The 20,949-nt window shown below is 42.9% G+C and overlaps 1 protein-coding gene and 2 pseudogenes across 1 annotated transcript in view; 1 reads left to right on the forward strand and 2 right to left on the reverse strand.

The window, feature by feature from the left end:
- LOC102430228 (serum albumin-like) overlaps positions 1 to 20,949 on the reverse strand; it is a 108,034-nt gene that overhangs the window by 48,915 nt on the left and 38,170 nt on the right. The window lies entirely within an intron of this gene.
- LOC102441632 lies at positions 2,646 to 3,127 on the reverse strand (annotated as a pseudogene).
- On the forward strand, positions 16,890 to 19,284 carry LOC102441952 (annotated as a pseudogene).

A 20,949-nucleotide genomic window follows, 5' to 3' on the forward strand; every position in this document is an offset into this window, starting at 1 on the left:
TTCCTTTTTATTTTAAAACCCAATAGTATCCCCCCCCGGGGTAAGAGCCCACAGTGTTCTACTCCATCCATCCCGTTAGGGGGTCTTAAGGCTGTTTCCAGGTTCTTAGGTATGGGGGAATTGTGCTGCTATGAACATATGGGGTGCACCATCCTCTTTCCGGATTGGTGTTTCTGGTTTCTTGGGATATATTCCTTGAAGTGGGATCACAGGGTCAAATGGGAGTTCCATTTTAGTTTTTTGAGGAAACTCCATACTGTCTTCCATAGTGGCTGCACCAGTCTGCATTCCCACCAGCAGTGCACAAGTGTCCCTTTTTCTCCACATCCTCTCCAGCACTTGCCAAGAACTAAAGACAACGAGAGAATCTTAAAAGCAGCAAGAGAAAGACAGTCAGTTACTTACAAGGGAGTACCCATATGACTGTCAGCTGATTTCTCAATAGAAACTTTGCAGGCCAGAAGGCAGTGGCAAGAAATATTCAAAGTGATGAATACCAAAAACCTACAACCAAGATTACTTTATCCAGCAAAGCTATCATTCAGAATTGAAGGTCAGATAAAGAGCTTTACAGATAAGAAAAAGCTAAAGGAGTTCATCACCAGTAAACCAGTAATAAATGAAATGCTGTAAGGTATCCTTTAAGAAGAGGAAGAAGAAGGAAAAGGGAAAGATACAAATTATGAATAACAAATACACATCTATCAACAAGTGAATCTAAAAATCAACTGAATAAATAATCTGATGAACAGAATGAACTGGTGGTCATAGTAGAATCAGGGACATATAAAGGGAATGGACTGACTATTCTTGGGGGGGAAAGGGGTGTGGGGGTGCGGGAAGAGATTGGACAATAATCGTGCACCTATGGATGAGGACAGTGGGTGGGCAGTGAGGGCGGAGGGTGGGGTGGGAACTGCATGGAGGGGAGTTATGTGGGGAAAAAAGAGGAACCAATGTAATAATCTGAACAATAAAGCTTTAATTTTTTTAAAAAAAAGGAACAGTGAGGAAAAAATAAATATATTCAAATCTCTCCACCTGAAAAACAATCAACTTTTCACATTCCTACTATTATCAATTACTTATCTTTCTCTTCTCTTGCTCAACAAAAATTCTTGAAGTACCTACCATTTCCTATCCATTCACACCCTTTTTAATAGTTTCTTATCTGTTTTTTTTTCTTTACAAAATCCCCCCACAGATCACATTAAGATTAACAATGACTTTCTAATTACTAAATGGACATTTCAGTCCTCATATCTTCCTAACACTCAATAGCACTGGCCTTTTGGATCACTTTTTCCTTCTTGATGTATCTTCCTTATATGCTCCTGTTCACACTCATATTTTTTTTTACCTCTTCTCAATATCCTTTGAATGTTCATCTCTAGATTGTACTATTCCATGTTGACATTTCTGAATACCCAGTCCTGGTCTACTTTTTTTCTCTCCCTGGGTAATCTTGAAAAGAACACTCTCCAGATCTTTATTAGTCTATATAATGATGACTCCTAAATTTCATACTATCCCTCTGCGTTATGCAACGTGTGCCCTTGGATGTCTCAAAATTTGCCTGTGAGAACTGAGATCAAACTGTCCTGGTCATTTGTTCCAGTGAACTTTTACACACACACACACACACACACACGGGACTGTAATCCCTGGCTGGTGTGCCTTAGTTGGTTGGGTGTTGGTCTGTGCACCAAGGGGTTGCTTGTTAGGTTTCTGGCCAGGGCACATACCTGGGATGTGGGCTAGATCCCTGGTGGGAGGCTTGCAGGAAGCAGCCAATCAATCTTTTGCTCTCACATCAATGTTTCCCTCTCTTTCTCCCTCTGCCTGCCTCTCCCTCTAGGAATCAATAAAAATATATATTTTTAAAAAGAAATTCTTGAAGATCACTTTAGAGAGATTCTGCTCACCTGAGCAAGTTTATTTATTAAGATTGACTTTACTAACCTTGCTTTGCTGTGGCCAGCAATTCTAAACTATACTTTCATGAGTATTGCCCAATTGTCAAGTTTTCTGTCTTGAAAAATCTTTTAACCTTCCTGATCCCAGACCCCAAAGTTTAATAAATATCTCACTTTGATGTCCCCTTTTTGAGACACCAAGACCCTTTCAGAATACAATGGTCCCCCTTTATCCTTGAGGTTTATGTTCCAATGGTTGCCTGAAAACTTGAATTGTACTAAACCTTATATAAACTATGTTTTCTCCTGTACATACATATCCATGATAAAGTTTAATTTTTATTTATTTACTTTTAATTTAGAAGTCGTTTTATCTCTTCCAATGAAGAAAAATGTGTCTTCATTGGGTCAAGTCTGCGGAAGGGGACAAGGACATTAAGTACTTGAGGAAGTGGGTTGGGTGACTGACTCTTTATTCCTGTCTGAGCTTTGTCAGCACTTTGGTGAAGTCAGAGCAGGAGCACCTGCTAGAGGAGCCAGCACAGAGTCGTGGGCAGGCGTGGGCTTTAATTTCTCCATTCCCACCTTTTGCCTCTTTGTCCTCATCTATGACCAGCAGGGCGGGGCGTGCATGGAAGCCTGTGCTCCTTAATGTACATACAGGTCCCCTGTTTCGGGGGGGGGGGCAGGGGGTGATCTGCCTCCAAGATGTCTCTATGCCTACTTGGCTTAGGTTTCCAGCATCTGCTCACAGGTTCGGGCCACATCGCTGAGCGTGAGATGAACATAGTCCACTCGCTGTAGTGCCATCTGACAGTCCTTGCTTGAAGAGTAGCTGGAGCCCGCGTGGGGCTGCCCTGTGGCCACCTGGGTTAGGTAGCGGGTCTGAGCCGACAGCTCCGCTTCTACGTGTTGCACCGATGCCCTGAAAGCCACCGCGTGTCGGTGTAGCAGCCACTTATTTGGTTTTTCCTTGGAAAGTTTCAGGATCACGGTGCCTGCATTCTGCAGGATGGCGTAGATTTCCCGTTCGATGTCTTCCAAGGCACGTAGTCGTGGCTCTGGCTCGGTTGCCATTGTCTGTGGCTAGGGGAACCCACAGGATTTTCCCCTTCTCCGGGCGTTTGAGCTAATTGCTGATCAATTAATTGTTGGGCTGCTGATATTCAGGGCAGTGGCCCAACTATAAATCCTGTCCAGCCCAAGTTAAAAAAAAAAAACAGAAGTGGTCCTTCTGTATAACCACAGGACTAGCCCTGCCAAAACGAGGCCTCAAAATATTGAGTATAATATAGCCTCATTGGGTTTGCTCAGTGGAAAGAGTGTTGGCCAAACTGTTCAATTCTGGCCACTTCTCTCTTACCAATGTTTCTTTTTCAAAAAACAAACAAACATATTTTATTGATTTTTCAGAGAGAGGAAGGGAGAGAGATAGAGAGTTAGAAACATCGATGAGAGAGAAACACCGATCAGCTGCCTCCTGCACATCTCCTGTTAGGGATGTGCCCACAACCCAGGTACATGCCCTTGACCGAAATCGAACCTGGGACCTTTCAGTCTGCAGGCCGACGCTCTATCCACTGAGCCAAACCGGTTTCTGCTTTTGTTTGTTTGTTTGTTTTTATTGCTTAAAGTATTACAAAGGGTATTACATATGTGTCCTTTTTTTTCCCCCGCCCTTGACAATCCCCTGGCCTCCCCTACCCCCCAGTGTCTTATGTCCATTAGTTATGCTTATATGCATGCATACAAGTCCTTCGGTTGATCTCTTACCCCCCTCCCTCCTGCCCCCCAACCCTCCCGGCCTTCCCGCTGCAGTTTGACAATCTGTTTGAGGCAGCTCTGTGTTTTTTGACCCTAGATTGTAGGGTCACTTGAATGAGGCAAAGCATCCTAGTATTAATGGAAAAGAGATACTCCTTCAGCACACTTTTTCACTGCTATGATGGTGCTGTTGGACATGCTTCCTCCTTCCGTGTGTTATGCTAGGAAACCCACTACCAGGGTGGCTGATAAGGCAGTCAAAGCCCTCAAGGGTCTGTGATAGAACCTCATGGTTGAACCTCATGGATAGAACCACAAACAGCCCTCGGGGGGATCCCGGGCTGACAGGTGCTAATGCACAGATCTGCCATTGGTCACACCCACAAATAGCCCTCCCGTGGGGATCCCCAACTGACAGGTGCTAATGCACAGATCTGCCATTGGTCACACCCACAAATAGCCCTCCCGTGGGGATCCCCAACTGACAGATGCTCATGCACCCATCTGCCACTGGCCACATCCACAAACAGTCCTCCGGGGGGATCCCCAGCTGATAGGTGCTCATGCACTGATCTGCCACTGGCCACGCCCACAAACGGCCCTCCAGGGGGGATTGGAGGCTGGCAGGTGCTAATGCAGCGATCTGCCAAAAACAACACCTGGGCTGCCTTTGCCCTGCGTGAACTATGCAGCTGGCAGAGGGGAGTGGGGCTGCTGGGAGCAGGGTGGGAACTTCCCGGGGTTTGCGTCAGGCAGCCCAGATCAGAGTGTGAACTATCCCAACCGGTAGCTGCTTGCTCATTCACTTACTTGCTCATTCATTCACTCATTCACTCACTCATTCACTCACTCAGCAAACCCTCTCAGGTCCATGGCACCAGGCCAGGCACTGAAGTTGAAGCAGGATAAGACAGAGCTATGTCCTCAAGATGTTAGTAATTCAGTATGCAGCCAGGAGAGGGGTCCCAGGCCGCTGGGAACAGGGGGGAACTTTCCTGGGGTGGGCTTCAGGGAGCCGGGTGTGAGGCCAGAACTTCTGCCGTGTTGCCATGGCAACGGGGCAGAAGTTCCTGCCCCTTAGCTGCTTGCTCATTCACTTACTCGCTCATTCATTCACTCATTCACACACTCATTATTCACTCACTCAACAAACCCTCTCAGGTCCATGGCACCAGGCCAGGCACTGAAGTTGAAGCAGGATAAGACAGAGCTATGTCCTCAAGATGTTAGTAATTCAGTAGGGTGAAGCAGGCACATGAACAAGGCAGTTGTATGCACAGATGCAGTGTACTGGGTTCTGTGAGGGCTGTAACTAACGCCGGCTTTGTTCTCTTGATAAAATGGGGCCTCGGGAGCCAGGCCGCCCAAGCTTGTAGGCCTGTGCCTAGGCCAGGAGTGGCCAGGGTCCTGGAACATGACAGAGGGTGCAGGTCGGGCCGAGGAGTCTGGCCCCACCCCTCACCCTCACCCCTGAGTGCACAAATTTTTGTGCACTGGGCTACTAGTTATCTAATAATTGTCTTGGGCATGTGTAGGGAGCACCAGTGAAAAGATGATTGTAATAGAGATTAAAATAAATAATGAAGGTAACTAATAAGTGTACTATTACTTCTTATTTTTATTTGGCTGTTGCTCTATGACGTTTTGCCCCCCTGCCCTATTGTACCAGTCCACTTTCTCAAACCCACATATGGCTGGCTCTGTGCCCAGTTGCTGTTCCAACTGTCAGGCAAACTCCCAGTGGTGTTCAGACCAACCACATCTCTTGAAGTTGTGCATCCTTTGACTAATGAATTGCTCTGTAGCACTCACTGTGACAAGAGTGCCACCTTGTGTTGCATCACTGACTATTCACAATCACCAACTGCTTTTTTTTCACTTGAGCTACTTGTGGATGAGGCCACCAAAGTTTCCCCCCAGGGTAACTTGGAAAAGAAAATTGTTAACAAATGTGTTGCCAAATATAACAGAAAGGGATCCCAGGCCCTTTTTCAACATAATAGCAGGGCTACTGCCTGAACTTAATAGACTGACGGCTACATGCTGGAAAATGCTTAACCTATGTCCTCTGAACTCTTTATTTCATTGTATATAATACATTTATGAGGTTTTAAAACTTAAGTTTAAAAATATAACTGAAATTATGATCTAGGACTGAAATAGGTTACGCAAAAATCTACCCTGCTATCTCTCATAGAGGCCCATCTCAATAACAAATTCTGAGAAGGGATTCCAAGAGGTTGTTTGAAAGTGCATTCCTTGATGTCTGCAAAGGAGGCTGTAAGCCTTTGCAGACAGACCAACTATTTAAACTATTTTTGAAGAATTATTGAAGGAAGAAATTGCCTTAAATTCCTGGAGAAGGACCACGCATGAATTCTTTCTGCCTCCTCCTCCCCACACTTTTCCACAAGCAGCTTGGCTTTACTTTTCCCCAATTCTGGCTTCATTTGTTTTCTCGGACTTGAAAAATGAGCTCCCAGTACCTGAAAGTCTGTTGTTATTTTATTAGGTGAAATGGACAAATTCCTGGAAATATGCACTCTTCCAAAACAGAATCAGAGAGTATGAATAGACAAATTACAACCAGTGAAATTGAAGCAGTAATTAATAAACTCCAAAAAACAAAAGTCCTAGACTAGATGGCTGGCTTCACAGGCAAATTTTACCAAACATTCAAAGAAAAACTAACACCTATCCTCTCAAACTATTCTAAACATTCAAGAGGAGGGGATAGTCCCAAGCTCATTTTACAAGGCCAGCATTATCCTAAATACAAAACCAGGTAAATACATGACAAAGAAAGAAAATTATAGGCCAATATCCTTGATGAACAAAGATGCTAAAATCCTCAACAAAATATTAGCAAACCAGATCCAGCATCATTTTAAAAAGATCATGCACCATGATTAAGTGGGATTTATTCCAGGGATGCAAGGTTGGTAAAATATCCTCAAAATAATACATGTGATACACCACATAAACAAAATGAAGGATAAAAACCACAAGATAGTATCAGTAAACACAGAAAAAGCATTAGATGAAAGCCAGCACCTACATATGCTATAAACTCTCAGAGAATGTGAATAGAGGAAACATACCTGAACATAATTAAAGGCTAAATATGGCAAACTCACACCCAACATCATACTCAATGGGCAGAAACTGCAAGCATTTCCCTTAAGATTAGGAGCAAGACAGGGCTGTTCACTTTCACCACTCTTATTCAACAAAATACTGGAAATCCTAGCCATAGCAATCAGACAAGAAGAAATAAAAGACATCTAAATTGGAAAAGAAAAAGTGTAACTGTCATTATTTGCAGATGATATCATGTATATAGAGAACCCTAAAGATTCCACCAAAACACTACTAGAACTGATAAATGAATTCAGTTATGTAAACGGATACAATATAGATATTCAGAAATCAGTTACATTTTTTTAAAATATATTTTTATTGTTTTCAGAGAGAGGAAGGGGGAGGGAGAGAGAGATAGAAACATCAATGATGAGAGAGAATGACTGAGCAGCTGCTTCCTGCATGCCCCACACTGGGGATCAGGCCCACAACCCAGGTATGTACCCTGACCAGGAATCAAACCTTGACCTTCTGGTTCATATATTGATGCTCAACCAGTGAACCACACCAGCTGGGCTCAGTTACATTTTTTAATATATTTTTATTGATTTTAGAGATTAAGGGAAAGGGAGGAAAGAGAGAGAGATAGAAACAGCAATGATGAGAATCATTGATTGAATGCCTCCTGCATGCTGCACACTGGGGGATCAAGCCTGCAACCCGAGCATGTGCCCTTGACCAGAATCAAACCTGGGACCCTTCAGTCCACAGGCCAATGCTCTATTCACTGAGTCTAACTGGCTTGCTTAAAAATAATAAAGTGAAGCAGCACCTTGACCCAGTAGCTCAGTTAGTTAGAACATCATCCCAATATGTCAAGGTTGAGAGTTGGATCTCCGGTCAAGGCACATACAAGAAGCAACCAATGAATGCACAAGTAAGTGGAACAACAAATATCTCTCTCTCTCTCTCTCTCTCTCTCTCTCTCTCTCCCTCCCTCTCCTTCCTATCTCTCTAAAATCATTTTTTTAAAAAAAATAAAATACCTAGGAATAAATTTAACTAAGGATGTAAAAGACCTGTACTCAGAAAATTATAAGACACTGAAGAAATAAATTGAAGAAGAGAAGAAGATACAAATAAGTAGAAGCATATACCATGTTCATGTATGGGAAGAATTAACATCATTAAAATGCCCATACTATCCAAACAAATCTATACATTCAATGTAAATCCTATCAAGATATCAATGGCATATTTCATAGAACTAGAATCAATATTCCAAAAGCACATATAGAATCACAAAAGATCCTGAATAGTAACAGCAATCTTGAGAAAGGACAAAGTTAGAGGAATCATGCTACCTGATACAAACTATACTACAAAGCCATAGTAGTCAAAACAGCATGGTACTGGCATAAAAACAGACATATAGATCAATGGAACAGAACGGAGAGCCCAGAAATAATTCCATGCATTTATAGTCAATTACTATTTGACAAAAGAAGCAAAAAAATACAAATTGATCTGTATGCCTCTTCTTATGCCAGTACCATGTTATTTTGATTACAGTGACTTTGCAGTGTAGCTTGATATCGGTATTGTGACACTTCTTCAAACAGGATATACAAATGACCAATGGACATATGAAAAAATGCTCAACATCACTAATCATCAGAGGGATGCAAATTAAAATGACAATGAGGTACCACCTCACACCTGCTAGAATGGCTACCACCAATAAATCAACAAACAATAAGTGCTGGCAAGAATGTAGAGAAAAAGGAACCCTAGTACACTGCTGGTGGGAATGCAGACTGGGATAGCACAGCCACTATGGAAAATAGTGTGGAGTTTCCTCAAAAATTAACAATGGAACTGCCATTTGACCCAGTGATCCCACTTCTAGGAATATACTGGTATCTTAAGAAGCCTGAAACACCAATAAAAAAAGCCCTGGTACATTTACACAGTGGAATCCTATGCAGCTATAAAAAAGAAGGATCTCTTACCCTTTAAGACAGCATGAAAACACCTCCAGAGTATTATGCTAAGAAAAATAAGCCAGTCAGAGAAAAACAAATATCACATGACCTCACTTTTATGTGGAATCTAATGAAAAAAATAAACTTTCAAACAAAGTAGATCAGAGACATTGAACCATGCAACAGATGGAAGTATTTCAGAGGAAAAGGGCAGGGGAAGAGATTAACCAAAGAACTTATATGTACATATGTGTAGCCTATAGACAGACAATAGTCTGAGGAAGGCCTGGAGAGGGGTGGGAACCAGGTAAAGGAGGTCAACGGGGGAGGAAAAGAGAACATCTGTAATATTTTCAAAAATAAAGATAACATTTTTGAAGAATTAAATTTTACATTTAAAAAAAATGGGCAAAGGAGGTTCTGGCCGGGTAGCTGAGTTGGATAGAGTGTTGTCCTGATTCCCCAAGGTTGCAATTTAATCTCTGGTCAGGTAACATACAAGAAACAACCAATCAGCCCAGCTGAAGTTGCACAGTGGATTGAGCATCTCATGAACCAAGAAGTCATAGGTTCGATTCCTGGTCAGGATATATGCCCAGTTTCGGTCTCGATTCCCAGTAAGAGGCATACAGGAGGCAGCTAATCAATGTTTCTCACTCATCAATGTTTCTATCTTTCTGTCCCTCTCCCTTCCTCTCTCTCTAAAAAAGTCAAGAAAAATATATTTTTAGAAAACAACCAACAAATGCTTGATTTCTCTCTCTCTCTCTCTCTCTCTCTCTCTCTCTCTCTCTCTCTCTCATACAAAAAAAAATAAAATAAAATAAAAATGAGCAAAGGATCTGAATAGACATTTCTCCAAAGTTGGCATACAGATTGCCAATTGACATATGAAAAGATGCTCAATGTCCCTAATCATCAGAGAAATGCAGATTAAAGCCATAGGGATATATATCATCTCACACTTGTCAAAATGGCTATCACCAATAAATCAACAAACAACAAGTGCTGGCCAGAATGTGAAGAAAGGCTTTCATAATATTCTAGTATGATCCTTTGTATATCTGTGATGTCTGTGGTGAATTCTCCTCTCTCGTTTCTGATTTTGTTTATATGGGTCTCTTGCATTTTTTCCTTAGTGAGTCTAGCCAGGGGTTTGTCAATTTTATTAATCTTTTCAAAGAATCAGGTTTTTTTAATTGATTTTTTGTATAGTCTTTTTGTTCTTTATTTCATTTAATTCTGTTCTAATTATTATTATTTCCTTTCTTCTGCTAACTTTGGGTTGCTTTTGTTCTTCTTTCTCTAGCCTTTTAAGGTATGATGTTAGGTTGTTTATTTGGAATTTCTCTTGTTTCTTGAGATAGACCTCTAGTGATAAACTTCCTTCTTATTACAGCTTTTGCTGCATCCCAGAGGTTTTGATATGTTGTGTTATCATTCTTATTTGTCTTTATATATCTTTTGGTCTCATCTTTTATTTCTTCTTTGACCCAGTCATTTTTTAGTAGTATGTTGTTTAATCTCCATGTATTTGTAGATTTTTTTAAATCTCCTTTTTGCAGTTGATTTCTAATTTCATGGCATTGTGGTCAGAAAATATGCTTGGAATAATTTCAATCTTTTTGAATTTGTTGATGCTTGTTCTGTGACCCAACATATGGTCTATCCTTGAGAATGTTCCATACACACTGGAGAAGAATGTATAGTCTGATGTTCTGGGATGAAATGTTCTGTAAATGTCAATTATATCCACTTGGGCTAGTGTTTAATTTATTGCCAATATTTCTTTATTGATTTTTTTTGTTTTGTTGATCTGTCTAGAGCTGTCAATGGAGTACTAAGTTCTCCAACTATAACTGTGTTTTGATCTGTTTCTCCCTTTAGTTCTGTGGTAGCTGTTTAAAATATTTTGATGCTCCCTGGTTGGATACATATATATTAAGAAGTGTTATGTTTTCTTGATGTAGTTTTCCATTTATCACTATAAAGTGTCACCTTTGTCTCTTATTATCTTTGTTATCTTGAGATCTATTTTGTCAGATATAAGTATTGCTTATACTGCCATACTTATGCTTTTTCTGTGGATGTTATCTGCTTGGAGAATCATTTTCCACCCTTTTACTTTGAATCTACCTTCGTCTCTGCTGTTTAGATGTGTCTCTTGTAGGCAGCATATGGTTGGTTTTGTTTTTTATCTACCCTGTTACTCTGTGCCCCTTTACTGGTGAATTTAGACCATTTACATTAAGGTTAATTATTGATGTATGAGGATTTCCTATAGCCATTTTATCTTTTGTTTTCTGGTAACTCTGTCCCTCCATTGGTTCTTTCCTTTATGCTCCTATCTGTTGTTTTTTGTTTTGTTTTGTTTTGTTTTTTTGGTGTGTGTGTTTTGTTTTGTTGTTTTGCTTTTGTTTTGTTTTGTTTGTTTGTTTGTTTGCTTATTTTTGTGGTATTCCATACATCTTTCCCCTTTTTCCTCTTTTTTTAAGCTATATGTCTTGTTTGGGAAATTTCTGTGTGTGGTTGCCATTAGTTTTATAGAAAGTGAAGCTGCATATATACCAGAGTTTTTTCCTTTGAGTGCATCTGATCTTCATTTTCTTTTGTCTGTTCATACCTGTCCCTCTTCCCCTTTTATATTTTTATTGTCACAAATGATCCCTTTTTATGCTGCAAGTTTTTGGCAATCCTACTGATAGTGTTGTGACCAGGTAAATAATTCCCTTGAGTATTTCCTGTAATGGAGGTTTTCTAGTGATAAAATCCCTTAGCTTCTGTATGTCTGGGGATGTTCTTATTTCTCCTTCATATTTAAAGGATAATTTTACGGGATATAATATGCGTGGCTGGTAATTTCTCTCTTTCAGACATTTGAATATTTGGTTCCACTCTCTTCTAGCTTGTAGAGTTTCTGCTGAGAAGTCGTGTGAAATTCTGATGGGTTTTCCTTGGTAGGTCACTTCCTTCTTTTCCCTGGATGCTTTGAGGATTTTTTCTTTGTCACTAATTTTTGACAGCTTCATTTCCAAGTGACTTGGAGAAGGCCCCTTTGGGTTGAGGTAATTAGGTGTTCTGTTTGCTTCTTGGATTTGAGGATCTAATTCTTTCCATAGATTTGGGAAGTTCTCATCCACTATTTGTTTTAATAGACTCTCCATTCCATACTCTCTCTCTCTCTCTTCCTCCACCACTATGCCTATGATTCTGATGTTATTTTTTTGTTTTTATGAAATCAGAGAGGTCTCATAGGGCTATTTTTCATTTCTTTATTCTCAACTCTCTCTTCTTCCCTCTACATCATTTCTTAATTCCTGTTTTCAATATCACTAGTTCTTTCCTCTAACTGGTTGGTTCTATTTTCTTTGCTCATCAGCTCACTCTTAATTTCTTTAATTGCCTGCTTAATTTCCAGGATTTCTGCTATATTCTTTCTTAAAATTTCAATTTCTTTGGAGAAGTACTCATTTTGTTCATTGATTTGTTTTCTGAGCGCACTGAATTGTCTGTCAGTATTTTCTCACATCTCATTGAGTATTTTCAGAACTGCAATCTTCAAATATCTGTCATTCAACTTGCATAATTCCGTGTGTCCCAGCCTGTTTTCTGGGGATTTTTCATTTTCTTTCTGATCATCGTTGTTGTGGTGGTTGTTCATGGAGTGCACTGTTCTTTGTTTTCCCATTTATCTCTGAGGAGGTCTTTCTACTCTGTTCCAGTAGATGGCGCTAAATTTGCAAGATTTTTTTATCCTCTGTGACCTCACAGTTTTGAGCCTCTGCAGCTTGGGAATGAGGTTTGTTTTTCCCTCATAGTAATGGCAACCCTTGACCTCCAAGGTTCCAATCCAAGCACCCCTCCTGGGATTCAGTCACAGAAGGAAACACACTGTGTTTCTACTGTAACAGCTCTTGGCCTACAGATAATACACTCCTGTAGCCAACTCCAAGGGCAATTGGAGGCCAGATTTGGGAGTCTAATCAGCGGCAGGGCGCTGGGATTTATTTTCTTTGCCTGAAAGCCTGCAGTCAGGCCCCGCCATGGGGAGGAACTCTGTAGGGAGGGTGTCTGCTGACTGGCAGCTCACACATGCAACTCAGACCCCATTCACAATGCGCCCCCAACGTTCAGACACTCTCTCCCTGTTTGTGTGCGCAACCACACAACGCCGCCACTCCAGTGGCCACTCCAACAACCAGCCACTTTCCGGTTAGCTCTCTGTTCCTCCGACCAGCTGAGTAAAGTGCCCGTGACTGCTGCTGCCAGTTCCCAGCTGCTGCACTGTAGCCCTGTTCCGCTCCCCTCCTTTCTTGTCTCCCCGGTTATTCCAAGAAGCCCACCTTAGTTTTTCCAGTGGGCAGGTCTCTCAGGTATGCATCCGTGTTGAGCAGGGACTTCTTCGTTGAATTATAGATGGTTATTTTTTTGAAATGTTAGGGGGAGAGGATACACGCACCCTTAGTCACCATTCCTCTGACGTCACTCCTGTCAATGTCTTTTAATGTGAACTATTGTCTAGATTTGAAAACAACTAAATCCACTCCCAGATATACATTAGAATATCTGATAAGAATACTCATGTAGGTAAATTCAGTTAAATCTTCAATTGTATTATTCCTTTTTATTGGTACATCATGCTCAGATTCCCTTATCATATGAATTGGTCAGATTTCTTTTAGCTAGTTTTCAACCTACTAGTATGCCTAAGTTAAACTTTTGAGAAAGTCATTCGTTTGATTTTGTTGTTATTTTTTTTTTTACTGTTCAGCATATTTTGAAATAGCACTCCCAGCTCACTCCTGGTGCTCATCTATATCAGTCAGCATTTGTAGTTAGAAACAAAAATAACCAAGATCATTTGATTTAAGCAAAATATTAAATAATTAAAAGAATTTTGGATAGCTCACAGAATCATTAGGAAGCCTAGACAATTAAAGACAGGGCTTTGCACCAAAAATCACTCCATAGTAGTGGTCAAATGAGTACCCACTCTGGCTCACACCGAACAACAGCTATTGCATCCTGCATTGAAAACAAAGCTGGCTCAGTATACTAAATGACACCAATAGTATTGGTGCTACTACTGCTACAGAATGTAATCTTGTTGCAATAACCTACATAGCTGTCCAGAGTTCCTCTTATCTGATGCACTGACTCCCAATTCTAAGTACAGAGCCAAGGTTACGTGTCCACATCCTAGGTGAAAGGGAAGCTGAGAAGCATTTGACCTTTTCAGTGTTTATCATGGAAAGAAGCCTCTGCCTCCCACCATATTTACAAAATGGAAAGTTTCCAAAACATAGGAAGGCAAATTAGTTGATGAGCAGCCACAATGAATGACAAATGTCAACTATGATTAAAGTTATGTGTACTATATGTACTCTATGATCCACAATTTCTGCCTCTAGAACTTCTAAAGAAATTGTCACGCATGTACAAGACAGGAATAAGTATGCTTTCCGAAGTGTTGTATATGATAACAAAAATGTGGGGAACTCAAATGCCACTGGTAGTAGATTAGATAAATATGTTATGATATAGTAATATCATGTCATATTTTAAAGTTCAGGTATGGAGAAACTACAGTGTCAGACACAATGCCAAGCACTGTCATCAGAGACTGAGATGAAATGGAGAGAGGGTTACAAATAAAAATTTTTTAAAGACTGCCTTTGAAATGCTCCCGATGGAGCAGGAGGATGGACACATAAGTATATCAGTAGCACATCAATAGTATATGAAAGCTCAAGTGAAATTGTGTATATGGTGCTGCGAAGGTACACCTAGAAGAATATAACTGCCTGCATTAATGGAAGAGGCATCACAAAGAAAAAGATACACATGTAAGTTAGGCCTTAAAATATGTAAAAGAGAATAAGATATAAAGGAGGAGAGATGAATTCCAGACAGTACAAATTTTATTTATAAAGTAACTAAAACTTGTTCTAATACAGTGTTTTTCTGAAAAGTGCTTTAAAAATGTTTGCCACGCTTGATATTAAACAAATAGTGCTTCATAATAGTACTATAGCATTAGGGAAAACCTCCACGATGAAATTTTAAGCTTCATAAGATCTCATCTTCAACCGCAAACTAATGTAAAACATAATGTGAACAGATAGAAGAATTTAATACTCCAATTCCTGTCCATAGCTATAGTACACCATTGGAAAAGTTCCCTACAAATAAAGCAATTATATTTGACCAACCAAAGATAAATAATTCCTTCACAGAAAACCAACCAATAAGAAAATTGATGCCAAAAAATTGGACAATCTAGAAGAAATAAATAAATTCCTAGAAACATACAACCTACCAAAACTGAATCATGAAGAAATGGAAAATCTGAACAGACTAATAACTAGTAAGGAGATTGAATCAGTTCTCAAAAACCTTGCAAAAAGGAAAGTCCAAAACCAGATGGCTTCACTGGTGAATTCTACCAAACATTTAAAAAACTAGTACCTGGGCTCAGTGGTTGAGTGTCGACCTATGAACTTGGAGGTCAAGGTTCAATTCCCAGTCAGGGCACATGCCCGGGCTAGATTGCCAGTGGGGCATGCAGAAGGCAGGCATTGGATATTGATGTTTCTCTCTCATCAATGCTTCTTTCTATCTCTCTCTCCCTCTCCCTTCCTTTCTGAAATCGATAAAAGAATATTTTAAAAATAGTAATAATAAACTAATACCAAAGACTGCCAAAAAATAGAAGAGGCTGGAATACTTCCACACCTATTTCACAAAGCAAGGATTACCCTGATACAATAACCAGACAAGGAGACCACAAGAGAAGAAAATTATAGGCCAATATCCTTGATGAACATAGATGCAAAAATATTCAGCAAAATACTAGCAAATTGAATTCAACAGAACATTAAAAGAACCATACACCATGATCAAGTAGAATTTTTTCCTGGGATGCAAGGATAGCTCAACATACAAGTATCAATCAATGTGATATACCAATAAACAAAATGAAGGATTAAAAGTCATCTAATCATCTTAATAGATGCAGGAAAACTGTTGACAAAGTTCAACATCCATTCATCTTAAAAAAAAAATCTCAACAAGTTAGGTAGAGAAGGAATGTACCTCAACATAATAAAAACTATATGACAAGCTGCAGCTAATATACTCAATGTTGAAAAGTTAAATGCTTTTCTTTTAAGATCAGAAAAAAGACAAGAATGCCCATTATTACATTCTATTCAACACAGTACTGAAAGTCCAAGCCAGTTAGGCATAAAAAGGAAATAAAAGACATCAAAATTGAAAAGGAAGAAGGCTTTTGCCTCTATTTTTTAGATGATATGATACTATATAAAAAAAAAACTATAGACTCCACCAAAAAAACTGTTAAAACTAATAAGCCAATTCAATAAAGTTGCAAGATACAAAACCAATATACAAAAATCAGTTGCTTTTTATACACTGACAACAAACTATTATAAAAAAGAATTTTTAAAAAATCATATTGCCTGGTCTGTGTTGTTCAATGGTTGAGCATCGACCCAGGAACCAGGAGGTCACAGTTCGATTCCCAGTCAGGGCACATGCCTGGTTGCATGCAGGAGGCAGCAGATACATGATTCTCTCTCATTATTTATGTTTCTACCTCTCTCTCCCTCTCCCTTTCTCTCTCTAAAATCAATAAAAACATTTTTAAAAATCAAAACTGCAAAAAAGAATAAAATATCTAAAAATTAATGTATCCCTAGCCAATTTGGCTCAGTGGATAGAGTGTCAGCCTGTGGAATGAAGGGTCCTGGGTTTGATTCCAGTCAAGGGCACATGCCTGGGTTGTGGGCTAATCCCCAGTAGGGGGTGTGCAGGAGGCAGCCAGTCAATGATTCTCTCTCATCGTTTCCATCTCTCCCTCCCTCTCCCTTCCTCTCTGAAATCAATAAAAATACATATTTTTTAAATGTAACTGAGCGGGAGGTGGAGGTGGGCATAGGAGGGATAAATGGTGATGGACAGAGACTTGACTTTGTGAACACACAATACAGTGTACAGATAATGTGTTGTAGAGTTGTGTACCTGAGACGTGTATAATGTTGTAAGCCAGTGTCACCCTAATCAATTCAGTAAAAAGAAAAAAAATAAAGATAAAAATATGTCAACATATTAAAAAACTACAATGAGCTATCACCACATACCTGTTGGAATGGCCATCATCAAAAAGCCAAGAGATAACAAGTGTTAGTAAGGATGTAGAGAGAATGGTCCCTTATCTACTGCTGGTGGGATGTAAACTGGTACAGTTACTATGAAAAACAGTATGCAGGTTCCTCAAAAAATTAAAAATAGAACTACCATAGCATCCAGCAATCCCACTTCTGTGTGTATATTCAAAAGAAATGAAAACAGAATACTGAAAAGATATATGCACTACCATGTTCATTGCAGCATTATTTAAAAAAAGGCAACTTACATAAACATCTTAAGTGTCCATCAATGGATAAACAAAATGTGAAATCCTAATATATAAAAACCCAGGGTCCATAACGACCGAACGGATGACGGGTCCATCCCCCAGCCCTCAGGTCCATTGATCAGGGGATGGCTAACAGGGGAACCGGGGTCCCTCAGGCTCCAGTGAATCCATAGCAGCAGCGACTGGTGAGCGGTGGAAGGCAGACCACTTGGTCCCTCCCATTGATCAGGGGATGGCTAACAGGGAACCGGAGTGAGTGGCATGGGGACTGGCGAGCAGCTGGAAGGCAGGCCTCTTGGTCCCTCCTCCTGGCCCTCAGACTCCAATCAATTGGTGGCGGAGGCGGGGTGGAACTGGGGACTGGCTTCCTTAGTAGTCCTATAGGTTCAATCTCCAGAGGACAGGACAGGCACCAATGGACCAGCACCTCTGGCACAATCCCGACAGTGCTGCCGGCCTACTGGAATTTGGCCTTGGGCACTAAGGCCGCTTCCCCTCCCTTGGACTGGCTCCCTTAGTAGTCCCACAGGTTGAATCTGAAGAAGACAGGCCAGGCACCAACGGACAAGCACTGCCGGCACGATCCCAACAGTGCTGCTGGCCTCCTCCAACTTGGCCTCAGGCACTGTGGCCACTTCCCCTCCCTAGACGCTCCACAAGGAAGAAAGTGTGATCACTGAAAACGGAAGGAATGTAGTAAAAAAAACAAAAACCGATGACCAAGAGAATGCCGCAGTCAATGTCCAGAGTCCAGCTCAGGAGAACGGAGAGAAGGGAGAATTCCATAAGTTGGCCAAAGCCAAGATATTTCTGAGTGACTGCCTGGCGTGTGACAGTTGTTTGACTGCAGAGGAAGGAGTCCAAGTTTCTCAACAGAACACCAAGGACTTCTTCCGTGTTCTGAACCTTAATAAGAAATGTGATACCTCACAGCACAAGGTGCTGGCAGTGTCCGTGTGCCCTGTCTCTGCCTTATTTTGCTGCTAAACTCAGCCTCAGTGTCACTGATGCATCCAGAAGGCTCTGCGGCTTCCTCAAAAGCCTAGGGGCGCACTGTCTTTACATGAAGATAGCTGTGGACTTCAGCATCCTGGAGAGTCAGAAGGAATTTGTGCGTCGGTACTGCCAGCACCATGAGGAAGAGCCCCGGCTACCCATGCTGACCTCCACCTGCCCCGCCTGGGACGGATATTTAGAGTGTGTGCTTGGTCACCCCATTACCCCCACCTCTGCACGGCCAAGTCTCCCCAGCAGATCATGGGCTCTCTGGTGAAAGATTACTTCACCAGACGGCAGAACCTGTCCCCAGACAAGATTTTCCATGTCATTGTGGCCCCGTGTTATGACAAGAAACTGGAGGCCCTTTGAGAAGATGTTCCCACAGCTTCGCAGAGTTCCCAGGGTGCTGACTGCATGTTAACCTCAGGTGAAATTGTCCAGATAATGGAGCAAAGTGACCTTGCCTCGAATGACGCCACCATGGACACTCTGCTTGGAGACATGTGAGGCTCCACGAGGGTGCCAGGTCCGACGGGTACCTGGCGCACATCTTCAGGCACATGGCCAAGGGGCTGTTCAACAAGGACGTGGGGTTGCTCACCTACCGCACCCTGAGGAACAAGACTTCCAGGAGGTCACCCTTGAAAGGGACGGAGAGGTTCTGCTACGCTTTGAGGCTGCTTACGGCTTTCGGAACATCCAGAACGTGGTCCTGAAGCTGTAGAGTGTCAAGATCCCCTGCCACTTTGTGGAGGTCCTGGCCTGCGCCGGGCATGCCTAAGCGGCAGGGGCCAGGCCCAGGCGGACGACGGGTGTGCAGACAGGGCACTGCTGCGGCAGATGGAAGGCATCTATGCTGCCATCCTGGTGTGGCCCCCGGAGACCAGCGCCCACGTGTAGGAGCTGTACCAGGAGTGGCTGGGTGGGAGGATGACTCCCCCTGGCCCCAGGCGGCCCTGCACACCACCTAGCAGGGCCCAGGGCAGCCTGCCAGGACATCAAGTGGTAAAGGTCCAGCAGACACCTGGCATGCAGGCCGCCTGAAGAGGGGTGTCAGACACGTGAAGGAAAGGCTTAGCATCTCTGTCATCGCTTTGGTTTTCAGAATTCCCTGCTCCCCATCTGTTGGCTCCCTCCCTCTGGCGGGCACTGTCGTCATCACATGGGTGCAACTGGAATATTGTATCTCGAGAGGATTGTCCCAATGTACGTATCCTTTTATCCGATGATGAAAAAATCCCAAAGAACAAGAATGGAGACAGACTACTGTCCTTTAGGCTTTTAAAAAAAGCCCAGAAGTCCTGCAAAGAGCTGAGATTTGGTTCTGTCCACGCGCTTCAGAGAGATTGGATGAGGAAATGGCCCTGTTTGGCCCTGACTTTACCCACTTACGTTACTCTTGATGGAGTCTTTGCCAGAATGTGAATAAACTGCAACCTTTTGGAATAGGGGCTCATACAAAAGTCTGCATTCCCAACTTTTCTTGAAACAGATCTATGTTCTGCAGCTGTGGCCACCGTCCTGAGGTCAGGTCCTGTCCACCAGGTCCTGTCACTGGGAATCAGAGGGCACTGGAGTAGAGGCCTCCCTGGCCTGCCATGACCTTTTACATTCAGGGATTGAGCTGAACTCACTGTGGGGGAGGCCTGGCAAGGGTGACAGGTGTCCCAGATGGAAGGATGGAGAATGGAGAGGCCGACACCCTGCTCAGTCCCTCCCTGTGTGGGGTCAGGCAGATGAAGGCTAGCCAGCCCACCCCACAATTAGGTGAGATAGCGTCCTCTGTGTCCACCTCTCACCCCGTGGGCCCAGCCACTCTCTTCAGCTCCGGGAAGCCCTCTGCGTTCCATGACAGTGCACTCTGCCCTCACATGCTGCTCACCCTAAGTGAGAAGGAAGAGAGCATTTGGCCCACAGACAACTGCACATAAAGATAGGGATCACAGCTGGTGAGTGCAGTGGCAGTGGCGGGAGCCTCTCCTGTCTCCATGGCAGCACTAAGGAGCAGTGAGCTAAGTGGTAAAGAGCAGTGAGCAGGCGGGTGGTAAGGAGTGAGGGGTCCCGGCCCGTTCCCTGTGGGTAACAGGCCTAAGCCGGCAGGCGGACATCCCCTGAGGGGTGCAGGCTGGGCTGAGGGACCCCCCCACCAGTGCATGAATTTCGTGTACCAGGCCTCTAGTCTATATATATCAAAAGCCAGCAATGGTAATGCCATAATGACCAGAATAACCGGTCTCTATGACTCCTACAGTGGCCAGTGAAACAGGTGACCATGGGGTGGGGCTGGCCAGCCAACATCCCTGCAGCCTTTCCCCCTGGCCGGTCCTGACCCTGATGGGCCCCCACCATCCCAATCAGCCCATAGCCCCTCTTCCCAGCCAGCTCCGCTCCCAATCAGCCCCCTCACTCTGATCAGGGTCAGGGCCTGCCAGCCAACCATCCATGGCCCCTCCCCCAGGCCTCTGGCCCTTGATAGGCCCCCCCACCCAATTTGGGGGTGGGGTCAGCCAGCCCACCATCCATAGCCCCTCCCCATGGCTGGCCCCACCCCCATCAGCCCCCACCATGACAGTTGGCCCACGGCCCCTCCCCCCAGCCAGCTCCTCTCCCAATCAGCCCTCCCCACACCAATTGGGGGAGGGGCTAGCCAGCCAACCTCCTTTGGCCCCTCCCCTGGCCACATTAGGAGGATGGGGATGGCCACAGTCCCTCCCCATGGCCAGCCCCACCCCCAATCAGCCCCTCCACCGCAATCGGGGACGGG

This window comes from Myotis lucifugus, unplaced genomic scaffold (assembly GCF_000147115.1).
Source record: "Myotis lucifugus unplaced genomic scaffold, Myoluc2.0 scaffold_136, whole genome shotgun sequence".
Classification (NCBI taxonomy): domain Eukaryota; kingdom Metazoa; phylum Chordata; class Mammalia; order Chiroptera; family Vespertilionidae; genus Myotis; species Myotis lucifugus.